Here is a 26,781-nt window from a genome sequence, read left to right on the forward strand (position 1 = left end):
AAAAGAATACAATAATCTTGCACAATTTTTTCAAATCTTAATTAAGGTTTGATATTATAAACATTTTTATTATGAACTGTTAATATTACGCATTGAAAGCAAGGTATGCTATTAATTTCTTTATTGTATTGTTGTGAGCGAGGCATTCACAACCGATAGTAAAATTAAATATTATAGTAAAATAATAGATAATATAGTAATATTAAATCTGAATTAAGAAAGATGTTAGAATAGCTCGCCGAGAAAGGCTCGTTATCGCGAGGTGTCAAGTAGCATGCCTCGTGCGATGCCGACCATCGCACAGGTCAACGCACCGGGCATCGCATGGAATTTAGCGAAGTTCAGCTTAGCAACGATTATGCCACCGGAAATGCATATTTGCATCTTGGCAATTGTTGCTAAGCTCGCGAATATTTCCCGCGAGCCGGATGCGCGCGGTTATGACCATATATGGTCATGCGGAGGGCCCATTGCCCCACTATTATACCAAATCCGCGGCACTACTTAAGCCGCTACCGGACAGCGGGCCGCGGATCAGTGATAGTCAATTAAGCCGATACGTACGGCACGCGAGATTAGCATACAAACTTAGAGTTCGGAACTTAGTCACAACGCATCTCGAGCGAGCGAATATACAACGCGCTATCTCAGAGCCGCGCGCTGTATCTTATCACCTTTGAGTAAAACGTCACGGCACCTTCACCAATCGCAAGTGTAAAGAACTGCCTTGTAACTACAGAGAATAAATACTTCTTTTGTTAATTACTAATAACAAGTGTGTTGGTGACTCGAGGACCCTGCCAACGAAAGCCTCCTTTCGCGAGTTCCTACTCCTAAGGCAGCAACGAACCCAACAATATTATTTGTCGCACCGCAAGGTACGGAAAAATCATTTGTTACACCGCAAGGTACAACAGTATAAATATTCAATATTATAATTTTATATGATTTAGTTTCTTCATAAAATGATAATCAGTTATTATAAAATATTCATATACATTTTTTTGATGATTTATAAATTTGTTATAAATAAATTAACAAATTTATATTTAAAATAATTCAATAAATGTTGTTGCGCACGCGTCGCCCGTTGAAGTGCCCGACCGCACGAGTCAGCTAGTCCAGCGGATCGAGATTATTATGTTGCTATAGGAAAAGCGTTGTTTGCTTTATATCGATTTACGAGCTGTCAAGTTCATGTATTAGTGTTTTGGAATAAGTTCCGTTTTCCCCCTTACATCGCGAGTGTTATTTCTCGCGTGCAACCGTGAATGTGTGTGCGTGTGAGTGACGGAGAGCGTCGCGACGTGACAATATAAATAAGAAATTTTACATTATACATTTCTTTAGAGGTTAAATATTAATATTGTAATTATGAAATAATTCTGTTGCGGACTCGCGATCTATCAATCATGTTCGTGGCCATCGATGTTCGTCGGAGCTTCGAATCGCCAACATATTCTTCCAAGCATTCGAGGCTTCGGTGATTTTCCTCGGGACGAGCGCGTGATTGCTGTGTCGAGGAACGGGCCGACTCGATGAGCACGGCCGGGTCCGGGATCGTTCAGCCTCGCGCGGCGTGACATCGCGCGACCCGAATGGCTCGTCGTCCGTCGAGCTCTGCGACGGCGAGCAGACTCCGCCGCGATCGGTTTTCGCGGAGGACAGTCGGCCCTCAACATACGAAAAAGTTAGTCGCGTAACCCGGTGGTACTACGGAGATCATTATCGTCGATTAATTTGGACTGCAAGGACCTCGCGAGGTCGACTTCGCTGTGGTGCGGCGGATGTGCTACACCGGAATGCTGTTCTTTGCGGGGCCGTCTCTACTCGCTCAGCGCGCGCTATCGCGCTATCACTTCAACTACTGTTTAGTTTAAGAAAGGGAGTGCGTTCAGTGCAATAGCAAGGACTTGCTTTCAATCATCTTTTCGTCCGCTCCGTTATTGGAGCTTTCCTTCCTCGTTCTCCCCACGGACCTCCGGCAACGAGATAGCGCGCGAACGAGCAGTTAAGCGCAGCGATCCCCCGGACAACGGGACTTGATCACTCGCGAACAAATTAAAAAAAATATTAATAAGATAATTTTATAATACGTAACAAATAAATTTAAAATATAAATTTCTTTTATATTGGTAAAACCTAACACATCAAAAAAATTACGAGTCTAAAAAAAGCAAATGATAATGTGAAATCGGTATTGAATTAAGATTGATTCTTTGTCAATTTTATTATTAGTTCTTAGAATATTCAGATTTACTTAAAAAACAAAATATCTTTTTTGGATTTATATGTGGTTTTTTATTAGATTATTTCTCGTATGTCTATTCGACGTATTTCTGTCAAATCGACATCGAATCGATATTGAACAAAAACGTATAAGAATGTTGAAAATCGTGAAAAAAAGATTATATTGTTGTTACGTTTAAGAGACTTCACGCTGACCTTTTAGAAATAAATAAGTTGGATGAAAACATCCTGGGGCTTATCTGCGGTCAAGGGGTGGAGGAGCAAAAAAAAATTTCACGGGATGAGGGTGTCTAGTGCTCATAATTAGAAAGAGCCACACTAAAGTCATTAAAATTTAACGGGGGTCAGGTCTCGTCGAAATAAAATTTTAAATATTTACGCAGAGTCCCCCCGACTCTTGACAGTTTAAGAACGGAAGTTCTTTTACGATCGTCGATAAGCGCCAGATGCAATTTAGATTAGCAAAAAGAGATGAGGGCGCGTTTGATTTCTAAAGTAATAATTAAAAAAATATATATACAACGTTTATCGAAAGAGAACCAGACTACTTTGAAAAACGTTTGGAAACCATACATTTTTTTTCTTGCCCCTTTTGAAGTCAAATATGACGATCAACTCTGGAAAACAGAGCGACTGGAAAACATAAAATTCCCATTTCCTTTCCCTTTTTGATAAGCATTTCTAAAAATTCCAATTCCCTCCCTTGACTGTTAGAAGTAATTCAGGCGGACCAAGAAAGGATGGGCCAATAGTTGTACACCAAAACGAATAATTTTGACTAAAAGGGGAAGTAGCCTGCCCAATAGAAAAACCTAAAAAATCACCTGTAATACCACTTCCAAAAAGAATCCTATCAATCAATACACTTGAGCAGCTCTTACCATCTACTCACTTTGAGATAAAATTTGAGTGAGTAAGCGTGGCAAAAAACCCCGGAGTCGCGGGTCACCTAGTTTCGTACCACATCTGAGAAATTGAGAATGACCGCGAGTACATTAAATGCGTGTTTTTATATAAAGTGCAAATCACCCTAAGCGCGTGAATCCTATCTGCAACCCCGCTTTTCACGTCAAATCGACGAGATTATTCCAAAGAAAGGAAAAGAGGGACCCTTAAATATATCCGAGCAGGTTTTCCAGATACCCAGCAAGTAGTAAGTCGTCTTATTCATTTTTAATCGGGTTCCTTCTTCTTTTCTCTATTTATTATTAATTTCAAATTAAAATTATAGTGGAAAACCACTTCTCCCCATAAAAGAAATTGGTGGAACAAAAAATGGTCTCGACGGAGAAGAATCAGGCGGCTCCGTGCTTCCCTAAACGCGGTGTATTTAGAATACCGAAATTCGATAGTAACTCCTTCTACCTTTACACTTTCCTTTTTCCTCGCGGATCCCGGGTGCGATCCCTGAGCTACCCTCACATCTTCCTCCTTTTTCATGGATCTTGAGTGCGATCCCCGAGCTACTTTTGCGTTTATTCTCCTTCTCCTTCTCCTTCGTACTCTCCGATCAGTTCCCCAGAACCAAAAGGTACCACCCTCATTTTTACCTGCATCTTTCGGCCCTGATATCGAAATCTTGGACGAATTCCCCTCTCCTTTGCACGGGCCGCATTATTACCACTATGATGGTACCTAAAAATCACTTGATTGATCTATTTCCGATGAAAACAGACCCCCTACTCCGACTTTACCGTGACTTCGCCTTTGCTCCAGAAGCAATAAATCCCGACGTTTTATATTTTATCGTATCTTCTCTCGTTCCCACAGATTTTATTCCCGTCTTTACGCCTTATTACTGTTATCCTTTTGCAGTCCCCATTGATTTTTTAATAACCTTTTCGCACCATTTACTGCCACTTCAGAAGAAATCAAATAATTCAGCCAACTCGAGCATGGAACTTTGCAATACCTTCATTATTGCAAAAAAAGGAAGAATATGTAAAATCACAATCTGCAGTGCTCAATTATGTTAAACTATTTACCTACATATATTCCAATTTCCATTAATATAATAAATATTGTAACGATATTTGTTAGATATGATCTACATTTTAAATCTAGTTGTGCGACCGCTAATTAAAAAAAAATATTATGAAATAAACTTCACTCAATTTCGAACTTTCCAATGAATTTAAGGAGAATTAGTATAATTTATCATTCAGCTGTAATTAGCTTTAACAGCAAGACATAATAAATGATGTAACGAGCCGTTATCCACAACTAGGATGAGCCGGGTAAAAACACATGAGGCCGTTACCCTCTACCTCGAGTAAGGCCCCTCTACCCGCTTCTCTAATCCCCTCGTCACCGAGTGGAGGGTATATAAGCTTTCCACCGACAACCAGAAGGCAGATTCTTCCGACTAGCAAAGTGAGCTAGTCGTTCCTCCGGGTGAACTGAGCCCGGTTTTTTAGAGTGCGAATTGAGCACCGAACCTAACCTAACCTTGCAGCCGCCAGGGACACCCGTGGCTGCACCGGTCCGAGACCTGTCCGTGGCATTGGAACGGATGGAGCCGAAGCCGAAAAGCGACCGAGGAGACATCGACGTCGGGGCCGATGCCGAGACAATGCCAACGCCGAGATCGCCGAGAGCCGAGGCGGGCGAGCCGACGCCGACCCCGAGACAGCGAGCAGATGCGCCGAGCGCGCACACAGCCGGCGACGATGAGTCAGCCGAGAGAGCCGACAACCACCCGAGGATTCCCCGAGGGGGGCGAGACAGCGACGACGAAGACGGCATCCCGACCGCGTCGCAATTTGTCGAAATGTAACCAAAAAGACAGTGCGAAAAGCGTTGCACGAATCGCGCGTATAAATATTGTAATAATCATGTTTATTTTGTTAAGATGTATTTGTTTGTTAAAACATGTTTAGTTTTTCTCGTTCCGGTAGCCGCGCGAGACGCCACAAGCCGTGCGAGAATGTGTGTGAAAAGCATGCGTGTGACCGCGTGTATTATTGAGTAAACGTGCGATAGAAATAAGTTTTGTAATGTGCAATCGCGAAAAATATATATTTATATTCATAAGATTAAGTTTATTAAATTCATATTCTCTGTTACGAGCGCCAGTAAAAGCTTGTCAGCATATTATTAGTATATTCTTTGTAACGAGCGTTATTAAAGGCTTGTTAATATAATATTATTATAAACAATTATTTTGTAAGATCCGATCGCTATCCACATTACAGAAAGCGCGACAGGAACGACGAGTAAAGGCAGGTACCGTCGCACAGGGCCCCTGGCGTATAGGCAACCCGGCTGACGCGATAAAGTGACAGCTTGAGGTTAGGGCGCCCATGGTCGTAAATCTGGCATAGCGTCATGTATCATAGACGCATTGCTGAGCAGGTAATTATCGAGATCCCAAGCTCAGTTACGCTGTATTTACGAATACAGTGGAGAAATGTCATATATGACATATTGATTACAATTACGGTCTCAGAGGCCACCGAATGGGATAGCGATAGTTACTTGGGAAGTTTTTGACATTACCGTAGGAAATGCGGAATGAATTTTCATTTATTTCATTAAATTTATATTTGTTTCACTGTTCTTAATCAGTTTAACATAAGTTTAAGCTAGTACGCAAAGGCTCAGTATATTGACCAATCGAAAGTTTCGTTTTCACAAACAAGCTCTAAATTAGTTATTTCTCGAAAAACTGCTTTGTTGCAGTAATACTTTATTGTTTTACACGCTGATAATGACAGCGCATACATTTGCGACATTTTAATTGCGAAATTGTAATTACGTGCAAATCTGAGGCTTTAGCTTTGCGTTCAAACGTACCATAAGATGCAGAACGCCATGGTGTCGATATGCGCATGCGACCCCATGGCGTGCGAGCGAGAGGGACGCTTCGTGTGACTGAGATAACCTCTCGATGCTCGCCGATTGGCGAGGAGACAATGCATGACAACAACGAGCCAATCGAGGAGCATCGAGGTGGGGAGTGAATGCAGGAACAACGGCTTGGCGTCCCCTGAAAAAAAGTCTGCCTACGTACTAGGAAAAGCACGGACGTGCTTCTCTCGAGTTCCCGCGTAATTAATACGCGTAATTAGTGCGATAGTAGTAACGGGCGCGTATTCGTTAGAATTTCGCGAGACAACCCGCAAGCTATCGTCTTGGGGCAGTTTTTCCGCGTATTAGTCGCAACGCGTAAAAGAATAGCGATTTTCCGCGACCACGTTGTGCGAGAGACGTGGTCGGAAAGAATTTGCGCACGTAATACGCGACGGGGCACAGACAGTGTATTCGTGTGCGTGCGTGAATAAATGAAATGTTCAATAAAAGCAGAGTATGGTGAAATTCATTGAATAAGTGCGTTAATTATTGTGCAACTCTAACATCTTTCCCGGACGAGTCCATTGTCTGGCGGGAATTGCGTCATCCCACGCCATCGAGGCAGAACGACCTTCCGAGGACAGGACGATAAAAGAGAGGTTCCAGAACAGCTCTAGAGTGCATTCGAGCGAGGGGCTTCCCAATTTTCAGAGATATCATACGGAATTCCGGTCCGGCCATTCCGAGGGCGAGGCCGAGTCCACACCTTGGCGGCGAGGTATACCACCGACCTGGCGACCGTGTTAACATCATAAAGTAAGAAATTACTATTATTTCCGGGATTTCTGTAATTCATAGCATGTCCGGTCACAACCTAACCTTGCAGCCGACGGAGACCATCGGGCCTGCACCGATTCGCGACTTGTCAATAGCCATTGAGAGGATGCAGCCGACGCCACAGCCGACGCCGAGCGCAGCCCGAAGGCCGAGCAACCGAGGAAACGACACCGACGGCCGCGCCGAGGAGGGCGACGCCGACGCCGATAGCCGAAGAACCGGAGACCACCGAGACGGCATCGGAGACACCGACAAACAACGTGACAGCGCGCAAGTGCGACGATGACAATGACATTCCGCCCGCGTCACAGTTCGTCACACTGTGAAGTGACATTGTACATATATTATATAGTGTTTGTGTTAATTAAAGATATTATTCGTTTTATATTTTATATACTAGTTATAAGTAAAACTGTAACGTTTACGCAACCGCCACGAACGCCGAGAATAGCGCGATGTATCCGCGAAGAGCGTCGTGTGAATGGGTATGCATGTGTGAAAGAACGCGTGTAATTAAGCCGCGTGTAAAAAGATATATATACGTACACGTTAGTACGCTTATTCTGATAATAAAGAGATATTTATTTTATTTCGTTGAAGCGCACGAAGTCGCAACGCGAATGCGCCACGTATTATGTTTAGATAAAGATTTTGTAAAACATTAAAAATAGTTTGTTAAACTGTAATGGTTTATTTCCGTGTAAAACACGTTGTATTATTATTATCATTTAGCTCAGATCGACAAGCGAACGAGCCGACATCCAGCCGCGAACGGGCACGAGGCACCGGAGCGTCTAAGCGACAGGCAACCCGCCGAGCGCGAGTTTTGACAGGTGCAAGTTAGGAAGCCCATGGACGCGAGACACATACTTTGATATGTACGCGAGACGCGTGCATCAGTCGATTTCCATCGAGATTCCACGCTCGCTGGCATTATATTTGCATATCCGGTGGATGAATATAGCCTACCACGTAATTATTATTATTTCTATTGACTACCAGCCAGTTGGAATCGCGACGATAACATGGGAGGTCTACGACGCGTTAGTCGAGCCTAATATTTAATTTCTTATTGTTTTGTACTAATTTGCATTGATTTCCATTAATTATTGCATGTAAAAACGCTTCGAAGCGTGTAAGTTATGCGCGAGCTAAGGTCTGTGAATTCAGATTAATGTTCATTTATTATTTCATATATAGCGACTAAATTCGTGTTTATTCTTTTGATTACTATTAGTTAGAGCTAATTAGCTTTTAATTTGCAAGTTGCGTGCAATTAATTAAGCGCACATTAAAGATTACTAAAGCTTAAGCCTCATTTGAGAGGCAGACAAGAACAGACCTAAACTCGAATATAGATTTGCAAACGCCGCTTGCCACCATGAGAATTCGAGATACCCATCGCATCGCGCATGCGAGTTATAGTGTGCAAGCGAGATGGGAGACCGTGCGAGTGAGATAACCACTCGAGGTTCCCCGATTGGTGGAGACAACCGCGATAGCAACAACGGGCCAATCGGAGAACTCGAGAGGGGGAATGCATGGGAAACGGCACGCTGGAAGCGTCGCTAAAAGAAGTCTGCATCGAGATCTCAAGGGAGACGGACGTGCGTGCGAGACCTGTCTTCCCGCGCGATTTCGAGATCGTACTACGATTAATAAGTGCGCAGGCAGTAACGGGCGCGACATTACGTGTACGCGACAACACCCGCGAGCCTCGCCGGCAGGCTATTTCCGCGTGATAATAATCACGAGCGCGTTAAATATCGCGAAGGTCGAGACACGTTGTGCGAGAGGAGTGTCGAGACAAAGGAAACCGCGACACATGCGTGGGCGATATTAAAGCCGTTGCGTAAATGTGCGTGTGAGTGATTATATTAGATAAATCGAGTTGTGTGATACTTGTGAGAGCATTATTTATTCGTGCGACCCAAATAATTACTTTCTAGGCGAGTCTCTCATTTTGGCGGGAGATTGCGTCATCCCACGCGGACCACGCAGGAAGGATTCCCAGAGGATTGCAGCAGCGAGGGGGACCTCAGACGAGCTCGAGGGAATACGACGAGTGAGGCCTTCCGCAATTTGCAGCCGAATAGGCGTAATTAATATCCGGCCGAAGGACGACCGAGGCCGTGACCACACTCTGGCGGCGGGGCGATACACCGACCTGGCGACCATGATAAAGTAAGAAATCTTAAGAAATTCGATAATTTCTCGGGATTTTAATAATTCCGATAACGAGTTTGGTCACAACCTAACCTTGCAGCCGCCAGACTCAGTCGACGCTGCACCGGTCCGAGATCTCCAAGTCACCGTGGCAAGGATGGAAGAGGCGCCGAGACCGACGCCAGCCCCGAGGCTGACGCCGACGCCGAGCCCGACACCCGATCCCGATACGGCGACTAACACGGCGAGACCGAGGCCGATACACGAGGCATCGGTGGATGAAGTGAGTCCCAGATGCGCACAGTAATAAACGGACACAGCAGGCTGAGTGAAACGGACACAGTAACAAACGGACACAGACCAAACGGACACAGTAACAAACGGACACAGTAACAAACGAACACAGTAACAAACGGACACAGTAATAAACGGACACAGACCAAATGCGCACACTGCACATGCGCATAGACCAAATGCACACACAAAAAGTCGCAAACCCATGTGATGCAGTGAATGCTTTGCACCCACGCGCGCGCGCGCGCGCACACACACACACACACACACACACACACACACACACACACACGGGAGGTGCAAGGGGGACCTTCGGCTCCTCCTCCCGCACCCACCCCGTCCAAGTCACTAACCTATGTGGACTTTACTTTGCTTGCAATGTACATGGATTGCATTTGGTCCGTGCGCATGTACAGTGTGCGCATTTGGTCTGTGTCCGTTTGTTACTGTGTCCGTTTATTACTGTATCCGTTTATTACTGTGTCTGTTTATTACTGTGTCCGTTTGTTACTGTGTCCGTTTGTTACTGTGTCCGTTTGTTACTGTGTCCGTTTGTTACTGTGTCCGTTTGTTACTGTGTCCGTTTGTTACTGTGTCCGTTTGTTACTGTGTCCGTTTCGCACTGTGTCCGTTTGTTACTGTGTCCGTTTATTACTGTGTCCGTTTGGTCTGTGTCCGTTTGTTACTGTATTGGTTTCACTCAACCTGCTGTGTCCGTTTATTATTGTGCGCATCTGGGACGCTCCCGGTGAATGACTTACCGGCCCCAATGGACGAGCTGACAGCTGTACAGGACGGAGGAAGCGAGGGGGAGTGCGATATCCCATCGGCGTCGCAATTTGTCACGCTGTGAATAAAATAAAGACAAAAACACAAAGACACAGTGAAAGTAACCGCGCAAAGTTTATTTTAAGTTTGTGTATTATTTTATATCAAAGCATAGTCATCGTGACAGCGGCGAGACCGCGCAATGTTTACTTTATATTTCAATATTATTTTATGTTATTTTATATTAAGATATAGTCATCGCGACAGCGGCGAGACCGCGCGAGAATTTATTTAGCATGTAGTTTTACATTTGATTATATGTATATAAATGATTATAATTATATGTATAATTATATACGTTTTATTAGCGTTGTATCATACCGCATAAGTTTATCCGCGATAAATTACGCGACGTTTCGTTTATTATGTAATTCGCTTTGCAGTAACAAACGCGAAAAAGCCAATAGGATAAAGTAACACTCGATCCCGACGCGCAAGCTGAGCCAGCGTGGATGTATGAGTGTGTGGCGAGCGTGCAAACGAGAATGAGATTATTTGCGTTAATTTTATGTAGTAAGTTTGTTTAAAATATATACAGGGTGTTTGGTAAAGATTTATGCAATTTTTATAAGCAGGTAGAGCGCATTAAGCTGAACATAAAATCCTCATCGTTTTTCCATTTTCACAATAGTTAACGAGTTATAGACTTGTAAAATTTTCTGTATTAGCCCAGCCTACCGGCAAATGCAAGCACGCCGAGCGCCCGACCGCGGCGGCCGCCCCTCCCTAGCGCTTGAACCTTGAGATTGCTAGGCGCGCGGGGGGAGTTGTTACAACAAGCGGCAATGGCTACGCACAATGTGTACGTGTACATACATGTGTACAAAAAAATATCAGTTCTAATGCTTAAAGAAACAATTACTAAATTTATTTTTTTTTAATAATGATTATTTTTAATAAAAATTTTTTTTTGGTGATAGTCTTAAATGTCGTAAACTGTCATAAATTTTAAAAGAAGCTATTATCATGTGCTCAAAAACAAATTTATCCTTCTTTAAACAACATTAGAAAATTTTATCGATTAAAATGGAAATAACAACCAAATAAAATGTTTGTTTCAACTTTATATTCTTAATTAAAAATTAAATAACGAGGATATTTATATTTTTAATAAAATTAATCCTTGTGATAGACTTATAATACACGGATAAAATTTTATGGTAAAAATTACTCTGGTAAGTAATAAACGCGTGACAAGGAGAAATTATGAAAATTTTTATTACGTTTTTCATCAAATTACGATAATATTTACATTACTTATATGATATAATTCTCTGAAATTTCTTCTTACAGTTCGTGGTTACTATCATAAATAATAAATCATACATAATTTTACTATAAAATTTTCTCCGTGTAGATTTACGAATATATGAATTTATTAAATGTTTGAAAACTTATAAACAATATTTATTTAATTCAAGAAAATTTAATATGTATGTGTGTGTATTTGGTGTGTGTGTGTGTGTGTGTGTGTGCGTGTGAGTGTGCGTGTGCGTGTGTGTGTGTGTGTGTGTGTGTGTGTGTGTGTGTGTGTGTGTGTGTGTGTGTGTGGTGTATGTACGTACATATGCGAGAAAAGAATAATCACTTTGTGACAGGAAAATGAATAATCATTCCTTAGTTCGCGATTTTATATCACTATTATTATTCATGCTGATTACTATACAATACACGCACACGTAGAAAAATATGATTCTAGTTTTAAGAAAATCAATTATTCATTTTTAATTTTATTCTTTTTTAATAATTATCTTATTTTTAATGGTTGAAAAGAATATTATATTGATAATAAACACCTCACTTTACACAAAACAAATAATGTTTAACATTTTCGTGTATGTATCACACACACACACACACACACACACACACACACACACACACCAAATACACACACATTACATACCAAAATTTTCTTGAATTAAATAAATATTGTTCATAAGTTTTCAAACATTTAATAAATTCATATATTTGTAAATCTACACGGAGAAAATTTTATAGTAAAATTATGTATGATTTATTATTTATGATAGTAACCACGAACTGTAAGAAGAAATTTCAGAGAATTATATCATATAAGTAGTGTAAATATTATCGTAATTTGATGAAGAACATAATAAAAATTTTCATAATTCCTCCTTAGCACGCGTTTACTACTTACCATAGTAATTTTTACCACAAAGTTTTTTCCGTGTATTATAAGTCTATCACAAGGATTAATTTTATTAAAAATATAAATATCCTTGTTATTTAATTTTTAATTAAGAATATAAAGTTGAAACAAACATTTTATTTGGTTGTTATTTCCATTTTAATCGATAAAATTTTCTAATGTTGTTTAAAGAAGGATAAATTTGTTTTTGAGCACATGATAATAGCTTCTTTTAAAATTTATGACAGTTTACGACATTTAAGACTATCACCAAAAAAAATTTTTTATTAAAAATAATCATTATTTATTAAAAAAAATAAATTTAGTAATTGCTTCTTTAAGCATTAGAACTGATATTTTTTTGTACACATGTATGTACACGTACACATTGTGCGTAGCCATTGCCGCTTGTTGTAACAACTCCCCCCGCGCGCCTAGCAATCACAAAGTTCAAGCGCTAGGGAGGCGCGGCCGCCGCGGTCGGGCGCTCGGCGTGCTTGCATTTGCCGGTAGGCCGGGCTAATACAGACAATTTTACAAGTCTATAACTTGTTAACTATTGTGAAAATGGAAAAACGATGAGGACTTTATGTTCAGCTTAATGCGCTCTACCTGCTTATAAAAATTGCATAAATCTTTACCAAACACCCTGTATAATGTTTTAGTTGCATTTCAATGCACAGTTTAATAAAATAACTAGCCCTGCATGTTCCAATAAAGTTGCTAGTCCCGTGATAAATAAATAAACGAATCATCGTTCCGTAGAATGAAATATAACAGAAGACCGCAAGCCAACACCGGCCCCTGATGACCGGGCAACTCGTTCTACAGCACTTGACAGATCGAGGTTAGGACGCCCATGAACGCAGCGGGACAGAGCATATGAGATGTATACGATGCAAATTCATCATCGCATCGCGATCGAGATTCCAGATTCAATGGCCTTATTTTAACATCAGGTGGTTGAATATGACATACCACGTTTGCATAATTATTTCGATATCTGAAGGGCCAGATGGAATCGCGGTCGTGTTGTGGCAAGTATATGACGCAACAATTAGCGATTTGGAACAACCTATGTAAAATTCCATTTATTTTATTATTAATTACTCCATTATTATTATTCCGATAGAAACGCTTAAGCCGCGTTCATTGTGTTAATGGCCCAGGTCCCTAAAATCACACGAAGCACCGAATGAATGAATCGAGTGCAAATTTCTTATTATTTTAAAATATTTTACTTGTTTATTTAACAAGATGCTGCAATTAACAGCTTTGAAATATGTAGGCGGCATAAAGCCTAAAAGGCATGCCGTATGAATGGACCTGCGCCATACCCAGCGAATTAATATGATTCGCTCAGCGCCATGGGACTTCCTCACGTTGCGCATGCGACACCATGGCGTGCGAGCGAGAAAGAGCATGAATGAGAGAGAGAATCATTCGATGCTCCCCGATTGGCTACAGAAAACAGCCTGACAACAAGAGACCAATCGGGGAACACCGAGTGGTAGGGATGAGTGGGAAAGAAGTGGCTCAGCGTCCGGAAGGAAAAAAGTCTGCATCGAGATCGCGTAGAGAACGGACGTACGAGAAATCTGCGATAATAGAATCGCCCAATGATCCAAGACAGTGCGTAGGTAATAACGGGCGCGACATTTCGGTGTTAGCGAGATAACTTGCGAGCCTTCGCCGGCAGGCTATTCCGCGTAGCAATAATATCGCGAGCGCGTAAACTATCGCGATGTCTTGTATCGCGGCACGTTGTGCGAGAGGTGTGCTGAGACAAAGAAACGCGACACGCGAATGACCGCGCGAGCCGTAGCGCGAATGTGTGTGTGTAAGTGTCTAATGTAAATAAACAGAGTTTGGTGATAATTCTCAAAGCCTATAAATTATTCGTGCAACCTTAGAGATTGCATCATCCCACGCGGAACACACAGGACGACTTCCCGAAGGATTCCAACAACGCGAGGGGTCTCAACAACGCTCAGGGCATCGAGGCCAGCGAGGACTTCCCCAGCATATAGCTTATGAGGCATATTTCTACTTTCGGCCAGACTATACATAAGGCCGATACCACACCCTGGCGGCGGGGTAATTCACCGACCTGGCGACCGTAAAAGTAAGAAATCTTTAGATATTCCTAAGTTTTCCGGATTATATTAATTCCCGCGTTAAGTTCGGTCACAACCTAACCTAACTCTATTCACCACCCGGCGCGCACTGAGCGTTTCCCGGTCCGCGGACTGAGCGGCAATACCCCAACACGTTCCTTATCCCGACCACGGAGTGAGTGGTTCCGCACCATCACCGGGGACCCCGGACTGAGGGGATAACCGGCGCCGCGAAGATCATTGACCGCGTTTGGAACAGCTGATCGACCGCGAACAGTTGACTCCGTCGGGGCACGCGCTCCGCCGCTTATTGCGCCACGAGCACCGCGCAGCCGCGCATCGCCGCGACCAATCCGAGCGCTGCGACCGACCGGCGCGAACAATGCGAGCGCCGCACCACACCGCGCAGTCGCGAGCATAACGCCGCGACCAATCCGGACACCGCCACGACCGACACGAGCGCTGCGCCTCGCCGCGCAGTCTCGATCGTATCCGAGCGTCGAATTGTTACGCGATACTCAGCGCACCGCGACACGCATCGGAGTCAAATGGACACGGTGCATTTGGAACGGTGCTTTTGGACACGATATCTTGCGCACTGTTCAAATGACCACGGTGCACTTACACACTGTGCATTTAGACACAAAAGAAATTTTATTAAAAATTTACACCAGTTACATGCACACGTAAAATTTGGCCACCAGATATTTGCACAGGAAAAAATGTCCACCGTTCACTTGGACACGTAAAAGTTGCGCACCATTCATTTGCACACCGCTCACTTGCGCAACATTCACTTGCACATTGTTCACTTTCCCACCACTCATTTGCACACCAAGAAATGCGCACCGATTATTTGCACGTGGAAAGATGCACACCGATCATTTGCACACGGAAAGATGCGCACCGATCATTCGCACACGGTAAGATGCGCACTGATTATTTGCACACGGAAAGATGCATACTGATTATTTGCACACGGAAAGATGTGCACTGATCATTTGCACACCATTCATTTGCCCACCGTTCAGTTGCACACCGTTCAGTTGCACACCGTTCAATTACACACAGTTCAATCAAACGCATATTAAATATTCATACAGTATGGCGGAAGGTCCCCCTTGCACCCCCCCTCGTGTGTGTGTGTGTGTGTGTGTGTATGTAAAGCATTCACTACACCACATGAGTTTGCGACTTAAATGGTGTGCAAATAAACGGTGTCCAAAAGCACCGTGTCCAAATGAACGGTGTGCAAATGATCGGTGTGCATCTTTCCGTTGCAAATGATCAGTGCACATCTTTCCGTGTGCAAATGATCGGTGCGCATTTCTTGGTGTGCAAATGAGTGGTGGGCAAGTGAACGGCGCGCGGCGTGCAAGTAAATGGTGTGCAAGTGAGCGGTGTGCAAATGAATGATGTGCAACTTTTACGTGTCCAAGTGAACGGTGGGCATTTTTTTGTATGGAAATATCCGGTGGTCAAATTTTACGTGTGCATATAACTGGTGTACATTTTTAATAAAATTTCTTTTGTGTCCAAATGTACCGTGACCATTTAAACCGTGTGCAAGATATTGTGTCCAAAAGCACTGTGTCCAAATGCACCGTGTCCATTTGAACCGTGTCCAAGTGAGTGCCACCCACACGCATCGCCAACATTCGCTCCTCGTATTTCGAAGCACACCTGTATATATTAGAATAGGGCAATTGTACATATTAGATTAGGCTTATGCACGATATAGAATGAATATAAGTATAGTTAACAGCACATCCGTTGTCTCTTCACTCATCAACGCCCACCGCCCGAACCCTGAATCCCGCGGCTATCCGTAGCTTACCGCTACACAGAATTCACGGTTACAGTGATTGATAATTTTACGTAGCTACCTTCTATTTAATTCTTAACGATCTCTCTCTCTCATCCCTGAATAAAGATTGCATCGAGTCCGATCCCGAGTTACAGCAATTAAGTTTGTTGACTCTAAATTTGGACCTTCGTACAACTAAAGAAATTGCAGGATTATAACGGGCCTATTGGCATGCTGACCCATATTTTTCGGTCATTACTACTGCGTTCGTCTCTAAGGCACTTTTCCTCCCATCGGGCGCGTGCCTTCGGGAGTCGCGTCACGTTCGTCCTTCCTTGCCTTACCTGCACTTCTTTGAAATATTCTTCCAACCAAATAAATAAAATTAAATCCTACAAAGCTGGACGTAACATTGTATTAGTACTGTTACTAATAAATACTATTTGCACATTTATCACAAAATTGAAATAATCTCGACATATTTGAAATTTTGATATTTAGCAACTGGCAAAATCGTAATCGATGAAATTTGATTGAGTCGACATTAATTCGACGTTGACTTGATTTATCATTTCTTATTGAGTACCCTGAGGCCCGCTTCAGGAGCTCTTTTTTGGAGGCGATAGTCAGCGGAACGGTCTTGCTGGTTTATTGGTCGGATCAGAAGAGAGAAATTCTCGACGGACCTCGCTCTTTTATAGGGAAAAGGGGGATAAGATGACGATCTTAAGGTTTAATTTTTCCTAATTTCTGTAATGGTATAAAATTAATGATCTATCTTTTTTAGATTCATTTAAGCCTTTTGTATCTACCATAAAAATTAAAAACTAATAAATTAGAATTCTAAGAAACTTTGATTTTTAAGAGGACCGTCTACATTAGAGGGTAAAAAAAATCGATCTTTTTTTCTTGCTTAAACCGATAGTATTTCATCCGTAGAACATGCTCCTGAAGTCCCAAGTATAGATTCAAATTGTATCAGGCCGAAATGAGCACGTGCAGTGAGTACGTCCCGAGCGCTCCGAACGGGACGGCAAGTAAAAATCCCTAACGTAAAAATCTCTTTAAAAATGTACATTGCCTGCTCGGAAAGAATTACTTGAGAGGTATTTAGGTGGGTATACACAAAATGCCAATGAAAGTTTTAATGCGACGATTTAGCAACTGGTCCCAAAACACTTCCATCCGCAAAATCATTGAAATTGCTGCCTACATAGTTGCTGGAATTTTCAATGAAGGCTATTTGTCAGTTCTAAGAATCATGTCATGCATGGAAATAATTATTGGACCAGTATACAGAGATGTTGCGGATAGAATAAACGAAAATCGTACGATTAACCAAAATCGTCGTAGCAGATCTGTTGCGCAGGAAACGCGTACATACGACGAACAATGGCTGTTGGAGAAGAATGAATTGTATGAGGACACTGAGGACATTTATATGGAGCAGGGATAGTAGATTAATCGAAAAGTACGAATAAACAATCATTAGCAAGTTTTATCAACCTTTTTCTTTGATTGGAAACTTTAAACGCGTTTTTCTCGAAACCACTTTTTTCGAAACTGCGTACACGATTTAAAAAAACTAATCGACAGATCCACTTCTTTTTTTTTTAATTAAAGGTTATTAAATTATCTTTTGTGTGAACCTAAAATATAAATTAAGTCATGTAAAAAAAAGTTATTTAAAAAAAGTCAAAAATTTTTCACAAAAAATCAATTTATTTTTCAAAATGCCACTTTTATAAATTTTTTGTAATAAATATATGACTTTCTTAAGTTTACTTGGAAACTATACTCATAAACTTTACAAAAAATTTTGGTTTTTTTCCTTTCAGTCGATTCTACTGGATGTTATCGTGTACGCAGTGTGGAAGGAATTTTTTAAGGCAGTTGTGCATTTTTGCTTACAACTTATAATTAAATAAATAAAATTTTATAATAAAAATTGTTTTGAGTACCTAAAGACATGCACAATAAGTGAAAAAAATCGCAAAAGATTGCTTAGTTTCATTAGAAAAAAATCATAAATAAGTGCTTAATTTTGACCTTCTAATGTAGACGGCCCCCTTAAGAACGTTGATTTCATCATCTTGCCCGCCTATGTGGGTAAGATGACTTTCAGTAGCGAAAAGAGTCAAATTAAGTGAAATTATAACCTATTGTTTATCTATTGTTTATCTGTTGCGACGAGGCTTTCCTTCGGGAACCGCCAGGTCTGAAGAGGCTTTGCCCAATTAATCGATAACTATTAGTATTGATTGGTAACCCTTTTCTCAATCTATCGGTAACCCGCAGAAACGATACTTACGAAAGATTCTATATTTTGGGCGCCAGGCGCGAAATTCCGCGCCACACAATAAGTCGGTAACCAAAAAAAAAAGAAAGCGTTACGAATGCCGGTAGCTCTTTACCCGAAGCGGTAGAGGGGCGTGGTTCTCAAGTAAGTTGTGCATGTGTGGAGACGTCGAGGCGGGGCAGGTCGCAGAATAAGGTAGTACATAAAACACAAATAGTTTAACAATGACAAAAATTTTTCAAGTCATTAACGAGTAAGGTAACAGACGGAAACAATCAATATTATTCAAGTGAGCGAAACACGATAGACTCGGAGTGAGTCCCAAATGCGCGCAGTATTAAACGGATACAGCAGGCTAAGTGAAACGGACACAATAACAAATGCGCACAGACCAAATGCGCACGGGCCAAATGCGCACAGTCGCAAACCCATGTGGTGCAAAGAATGCTTTGCACACACACACACACACACATACACACGGGGGGGTGCAAGGGGGAGCTTCGCCCCCCTTCTGCACTTATCCCATCGGTCCCAGATAACAAAATGTCTGCACAGTGACTGCACAGTGCTTGCACGCGTGCTTAATAATCGTCACAGTGTGACTGTACAGCACCATGCGGATGCGTCCTCCTTTGAGACTCATATCACTCACACACGTGAGTGCCGCACGCGGGCGATAGGAGCCTCATGTGAGTGTTCTCGTGACTGAGACTCGTATCGCTCGCATACATGCGGCACTCACGCGTGCAAGCAATATGAGCTTTGTGTGTTAAATAATAAAATAATAAAAATAATAAACATTTTTCGAACGAGCGAGCAAAAGAGAGAGAGAGAGGGAGAGGGAGAGGGAGAGTGAGAAATCGTAAAATTTAATCATTGCGTTATTTTGTCCTAAATATTCACCTAATGTAATATATTCTTACAGACTTATTAAAAAATAAGAATAATGTGAAGGGTATTTTAATCCAATGATATCCTTATTAAGACGAAACGGGAAATGGCTGAGTTAAAAATCAAATTATTTTTATGCTATGTATTAAATTGAATTAAATTATATATTGAATATATATTACTTTGTGTTAAGAACGAAAAAGAAATACAAAATGAAGATAAATATAATACTTATTTACAGGTACGTAACTAACAAAAGGGAATGGTCAGGGCTATCCCTTACCGACTTTGATGGGCATGGGATATATTGTAGAGCATCAAAAAAGTTCAGAGACCCGTATTTTTTTATCGGCTTATCTCGAGGTTTAGGGGTTGTTTTAACGCCTATAAAAAATGTATTTTTTCATTTTTAACAAATATCTTCTAAAATATGAAGTATATGAAAAAATGTTTTATACAAAAGTTTTATAATATTTTATACTCTTTGCAATGATGTATTCAATTTTTTTTTAAATGTCAAATTTTCATTCTTGTTTTTTTTCTAGGGGTTAAAACAACCCCTAAAACGAGATAAGCTGATAAAAAATACGGGTTTTTTTCTTTTTTGATGCTCTACAACATATCCAAGGCCAACAAAATCGGTGAGGCACAGCCCTGACCGTTCTTTTATTGTAAGTACAGATATACGAAATAATTTAAAGAAATTATAAAGTTAATTATTGAAAATGTGAAAAATATTAATCTCTTTAAACTTAGATTATTTTACATGTATATAAAATTAAAAGATTGTAAAATGTAAAAAATGTCAAAATTAACAAAGTTCAATATTTCTTGAAAGCTTTACAAATTTACGCATTTAAATTTTCTGAAAATATCAAAATTTAAGAAACGTTTAATATTATGATTATTTTGAAAATGTTTGCATTTTTTATTTTATTGAGATTTTACACACCAGCTAAATATTAACATTTAAACATTTTTGGAATTTTTTATTATTTTTCTTCTTTTTTGTATTTTTATTCTAATTACATTTTATAAATAATTTTAATTTTAATTTTATTTTAATTAGTTCTTGTAATTTCAGGATAAATATAATTATTTACACGCAATATGTGTCGCTTTGAAAATTTTTTGTATTCAAAAGAAACTTATTATTTTTTTCCTAATTTTTTGTCAATTTAACAACGTTCTTTTTCGACTGTAAACTGTAAAAAATTTTCAAAGCGATGACACATATATACTGACTCAATAATTGAAATATGAATATTCTAAAACTAAGAAAACTAATTAAAATTAATTACAATGTAAATTATTAATTGAATGTAATTTTATAAAATTAAAATGCATAATAGAGAACAAAATTATAAAAATCCCAAGTGTTCAAAATGTACATTTTACACACACACACACACACACACACACGCACGCACGCCCGCCCGCCCGCCCGTACGCATGCACGCACGCACGCACGCACGCACGCACGCACGCACGCACGCACGCACGCACGCACGCACGCACGCACGCACGCACGCACGCACGCACGCACGCACGCACGCACGCACGCACGCACGCACGCACGCACGCACGCACGCACGCACGCACGCACGCACGCACGCACGCACGCACGCACGCACGCACGCACGCACGCACGCACGCACACACCGTGCGCGCGCGTATGTATGTATGTATAATATAAATAAATAAATATGAATGTAATATAAATATTGTCAGCTAAATTAGAAAATCTTAGAATTCCATCGGACGTCCGATGGAATTATGAGGTTTTCTAATTTAGCCAACAATTTACTAATATTATTAAAATATATATATATCGTTGGCTAAATTGCTTTTATATGAAGTTTATATATATATTATATATGTGTATATGTATGTATATAAACTTTATATAAAAGCAAGCCCTATATATCGATCATGTATGGCTGTTCAGTGCCATTTTCTATCCCGTCACGTAATAAACACAACGTGATTGCGTTGTTGCATACACGTGTGAATATCACTGTGCGGATGACATGAGTCCGTACGAATAATGTTTTCATTCTTATATTTATCACATAATGTGATAAATATAATCGTATATAAGAAAGTACAATCGTACAGTGAAATATTTTTTCGATCACTCATATACCTTCTCATGCATGACTGCATAGTGCCACCTTCCACGCACACACACGTGTCGCCATCACATCGTGAGGGCAATATGATTGTGGTATTGCACGCACGTGTGATAATCACACCGGGAGGGTGAGCCCTCACAATTTGTTATCTGGGGTAGGAGTGCCCTGAGAAGTCGCAACCCATGTGGTAAGTCTGTTGGTTACTGTGTCCGTTTGATCTGTGCGCATTTGGTCCGTGCGCATTTAGTCTCTGCGCATTTGTTACTGTATCCGTTTGGTCTGCGTCCGTTTGTTACTGTGTCCGTTTCACTCAGCCTGCTGTGTCCGTTTATTATTGTGCGCATCTAGGACGCTCCCTATGAGTCTTCATAGATCTACGCGATGGAGACGGAAACAATGATCAAAGAACAAAGAAAATGCGGAAACTACAAAAATCTACTATAATGGGCGAGAGGTCGATGATTCTCTTCGCTCGAACGACAACATGGATTTACTCACGAGAACGATAATCGCAGTTTTACTCTTAAACTAAATGTGACTGTCAGGGTCGGTTTTGTCCGAGAGGGACGTACTTAATTATAATCGATTCGGTGCCGGTCGGTACGACCTCTCGTGCGGTAACGCGACTTCACGTCTTATTCTTAATTTCCCAAACATAAACGCAACAACAACGGTAGCGGACTCAGAATTACCGGTAACACAATAAGAAGCGGTATTCTTTGTTCAGAGCCGCACGAGAGCCGACCGCCTTACGTAAATCTTGAATGGCTGCCGAGTGATGGTTTTACAGAGTATCTTAGTATACGGGTTGGTCCAGTCAGAGCAGGTCTTCGCCGATGCGCAGCTCGCCGAACGATGAGGAACCCCCGGTCCCACCTCGGCCGGCTCGGGCCTCCGCGCAGTCGCATGCGCGCTTCGATTTCCAATACGTAGATCAGCTTGCTTTGCAGGACTCTCGATCCTCGCAGCGCCGCTCTATCTTTCGGAATTTTCCATAACTAGGGCGTGTCAGTATTTGGATGGCATGCGTGGAATCTATCATGCCCTGCCGCTTCGACTGGTCCGGCTGGCCAGGCCGCGACCGAGCCGATCTTGGTGGCGGGCGGTTGGCAGTTGTACGGCCGCTCTCCCGGTCTGCAGCCCGGTGGCGTGCCCTCGGTGTCATTCGCCCTGAGAATGTTCTTTGTTGCAGTATCGCTGCAGCCTGGCGGGGTCGGTATTCTTGCTGCTAATGTACGACAACGCATGTCGGAGCCCGATGCACGGCTTTGCGGGGAAACTCCTTGACGGGGTGTCACGTCCTTTGTTGGTAGGTCGCGCCGAAACTCCCTCGACGGCTGCTTTGCCTCAGTCTTCGGTGCTACTTAAATGTAGCATTCACTCGGCGCCTCACCTCTGATTAAAATTAATACAAGAATGAAATTACGGTAACGCGAGATTTCAAGGGCAACGAAGTCGCTTCCCTCTCGATTCGGCGAGGAGTAGCTCCAGACTACCCCCTCGGCCGGGCATACGCCTTTGTGACGAGCGCGGCCAAACGCGCCACGTCACACTGTATTTGTTGCGGAATCGCAATAAGATCGCTGATATCCCTACGGATGGAAGCAGGTTGAGAAGACGTCGTGGACACAATGCTCAAAGAAGTAATACAGAATTGATTTTAATATATAATTCACACGCAATGCTTAGAGCGAGTCTGAGCCAGCATTCATTGTATCACACATCGAGGATAAGATAAGGAACTTGAAATGTTTGGATCAAAATAAGTTTCTCACACTGATGAACAGTTCTTAATTACACGCACGGGTCAATTATATTATCCTCAATCCCTCCCTATAGGTCGTTTTCGTCCTGCTTAAAACTACTATTGTTAATTTCTCGTACAACCGCGATGCTAGCGCCATCAAAGTTATACTAAAAAAAACTTTGGGGGGGAAGGGTCTTCAGTGCAAAAGGCCAGCCCGGTCCGTTTGTTTTACTCTAAACGCCAGCCAGATAAAATTTAAATAAGACGTTTTCGACCCATAAGGAGGGATTACGTAGGTAAAAATGACTTCGAAAAAAAATTTTTTTGTAAAATAAGTATTTTCGGACACTACATGCATTTGGTAAAACATAATTATATATTTTAAGTTAAACTTCTATATAATGAAGGTTAGAAGTCCAGAAACCATTTATTCATTCCGTTCTCAAGAAGAAGCGCACTTTGGAGGTAAAAGTTCCGAAGAGGAAGATTCTGTTGAAATGGAGGAAATAGTGAGCAGTGAAGAGAGTTGTGACGAATTCGAGGAGTCATGCAGCGATGTCTCAGATGAACCCGAGGCCGAGCAGAAAATAAAGAGAGGAGGGCAGTACGTTTATGGCAAAGATAAAACAAAGTGGTCGACGAAAGCAGCTGAAAATAGAGGTCGTCCAAGGGCTATTTCCATGCATTTTCTTACACCTACTTCAAATTCAATGAATATTAGTTGTCCGCTTGAGGCTTGGAATTTATTTTTTAATGATGAGATTCTTGATATTATTATCAAACACACAAATGAGGAAAGGAAGAGAAAATTATTGAATATTAGTGAAAATATGCGCCATCATAATAGATATAGTGAAATTGATAAAAATGTATTAAAAGCTTTTATTGGTCTCCTTTTATATGCTGGTGTATGCGGACAAAACAAATTACTTTTATCTGAAATGTGGCCCACAGATTATGGTATGAATGTATTCATATCTACAATGTCTCGTTCACGGTTTGAATTTATAGCATCTATTTTACGTTTTGATGACAAAAGCACTCGTAGTATCAGACAAGAAACCGATGTACTCGCACCAATTCATGAAATCTGGGACTTGTTTATTGTAAATTGTCAAAAAAATTTCAGCCCATTGAATAATCTCACGATCGATGAACAACTTTTAGGCTTCCGTGGTAAATTTTCTGCTAGGGTTTATATTAAATCAAAACCGGCTCGTTACGGCATAAAAATAGTATCCATGAATGATGCTAAAACCTTTTATATGTACAATGCAATACCATATACTGGCAAAGTCGATTGTAATCGAGGCGAAAAAAACACCAGAATATTATAGTACGCGTTCTAACCGAGCCGATTCGTAATACTCGTCGGGTTGTCACATTTGACAATTGGTTCACCACCATAAACATCTGTAATGTGATGAAAAATCAATGGGGCTTAGATGCTGTAGGAACAATCAGGAAAAATAAGCGTGAGATCCCGGTATCATTTTCAAGACCAGCAGCGTTGGGTTCTTCTCGTTATGTCTACGATCACACAAAGAAAATCACGTTAGTGTCATTCACCCTCAAAAGAAATAAAGTCGTACTATTAGTATCGACTCTTTATAAAAAAAGAATGACGATGCTATCGGGAAAACCCGAGATAATTGAATTTTACAATTCTACAAAGGGCGGTGTCGACACATTTGATAAAATGATCTCATCTTACAGCGTGGTACGGAAAACATTTCGATGGCCAATGAGATTATTTTTCGGTATGCTTGACCAGTCAAGCATCAATGCTTACGTCATTTATAGTTTATTACAAAAAAATAAACTAATGACACGGCTTAATCTACCCCGCAATGCAAAAAACTGCGAGCAGAGAGACAAAATTAATACTTTAAGCAGACCAATAAAATTTAGCATTCAGCAAATATTGGGAAGATTGGATAATCCAGCGACATTAATTAATAAATTTAAAAAAAGGAAAAGATGTTTTTATTGTTTATATAAAAATGATTTAAAAAAACCAATCAGTGTTGTGCTCGATGCAACAAACCTGTTTGCGATGATCATCGTTTAAATTGTTGTCGCGACTGCCTTTAAACTCTGTTCTTTTTTCTATTTTTGTAACATAATTTTGTATTTTTACTATTAATTAAATAATAATTTGTTAAAATTTTAAGCAGAAAAAATAATTGTAGATTTATTGATGTTTCCCTATTTTACAACACTATTCATCAACCTCAAAAAATACCAATTTTTATACGCTGAATTTAGGTATCTGCTTTTATTCTACGTTAATCAGACTTTTTTTTCGTAAAGAGAAACTATTTTCCTTCCAGAAACTGATTAAAAAAAATTATTTTTCCAAATTTTTACGATCGCTATATATTTTTAAAAAAATTAACTTTTTTATTAATTTCTCTCATTGTTTATTAAAAAATAAATATTAAATTTGGGAGAGAGGGATAATATAATAATAGTTTCTTAAAGAGAAATGTTTAAAGAGTATACATGATTTTTTTCAGATTTTTTAAACCATTATTTATATGGTTATAAGGGCGAGGACGAAAACGACCCATAGAGAGGGATAGAAGGTGCCGAAAAACACGGGAGGGATTGAGGGTTAATTGAGTACCGGCCTGGTGATGATGATTCTCGTGAGCCGTGTAATCTACGTGGCACCAGCGTGCGCTTTATGTGGTGAGTCTGAGTAGTCGTTGTTAATGTACACAAAATAAGTCTTTTCATCAGATATCGTGATTCTAGTCACGGCGATAAGTCAAAAGATTGCTAAAAATCCACACGCTGAGAAAACACACGGAAACTATGCACAATACTTGTCACGTATATCGCGAACAGCCACCATGAAACAAGAGCACGTACAAAGTGAAACGGGAGAGCAGCCGACGCGTGCGCGGGTTACGCTAGCGCGGTATTCCACGATCTGGGTTAATCTAGCCCGATAGATGCTGTTACCTGACGCGAGCTTAATATGTATTGAATCCCGAACAGTATTAAACACCAATTTTCTTATTTATTTAACAATATATTATATTAATAGTATAACTACTTTATTTCTTAAAAATAACAAAATTAATAAATTGCATATGATAAAATTTATTTACAGATTACCAGTATAATCAGTATCATAAATTATTCACTTAATTTGCATAACATTAACGCAATTACGTTTATTGCAGAACATAATCTACAAGTGCGTCATCCGTCATCTTACTTGCAATTGTAGTATTCACTTATTTATTTAATAAAAAGATTATATTGCGAGAAATAAAAAATATGAATGCATTAGTGTGTGCGTTTTTAACTATACTATATCATTATTTTACTTAAAAACTGATAATATTTATTATAATTACGTCATTTTTTAAACAAGTGCCAAAAAGTTACGCATGGACGTACCTAAAACACATTTCTTATTATACTATCCACTTTTGTGAACCGATTGAAATTA

The 26,781-nt window shown here is 40.7% G+C and overlaps 1 long non-coding RNA gene across 4 annotated transcripts; it reads left to right on the top strand.

Annotated features, from left to right (window-relative positions):
* The first annotated feature begins 998 nt into the window (after window positions 1-998).
* LOC114255090 lies at window positions 999-26,342 on the top strand. 4 transcript variants are annotated; one of them, XR_004962860.1, is made up of 5 exons: window positions 999-6,858; window positions 6,929-9,063; window positions 9,146-9,328; window positions 14,233-14,444; window positions 25,835-26,342. It is a non-coding gene; the product is annotated as an uncharacterized LOC114255090 (long non-coding RNA). The 4 variants fall into 4 exon arrangements; XR_004962861.1 differs by lacking the exons at window positions 14,233-14,444; window positions 25,835-26,342 and having other exon boundaries at window positions 1,002-6,858; window positions 6,929-8,743; window positions 8,829-9,063; window positions 9,146-9,378; XR_004962862.1 differs by lacking the exons at window positions 14,233-14,444; window positions 25,835-26,342 and having other exon boundaries at window positions 1,002-6,858; window positions 6,929-8,737; window positions 8,829-9,063; window positions 9,146-9,378.
* Window positions 26,343-26,781: the final 439 nt, after the last annotated feature.

This window comes from Monomorium pharaonis, chromosome 4 (genome assembly GCF_013373865.1).
Source record: "Monomorium pharaonis isolate MP-MQ-018 chromosome 4, ASM1337386v2, whole genome shotgun sequence".
Lineage (NCBI taxonomy): Eukaryota > Metazoa > Arthropoda > Insecta > Hymenoptera > Formicidae > Monomorium > Monomorium pharaonis.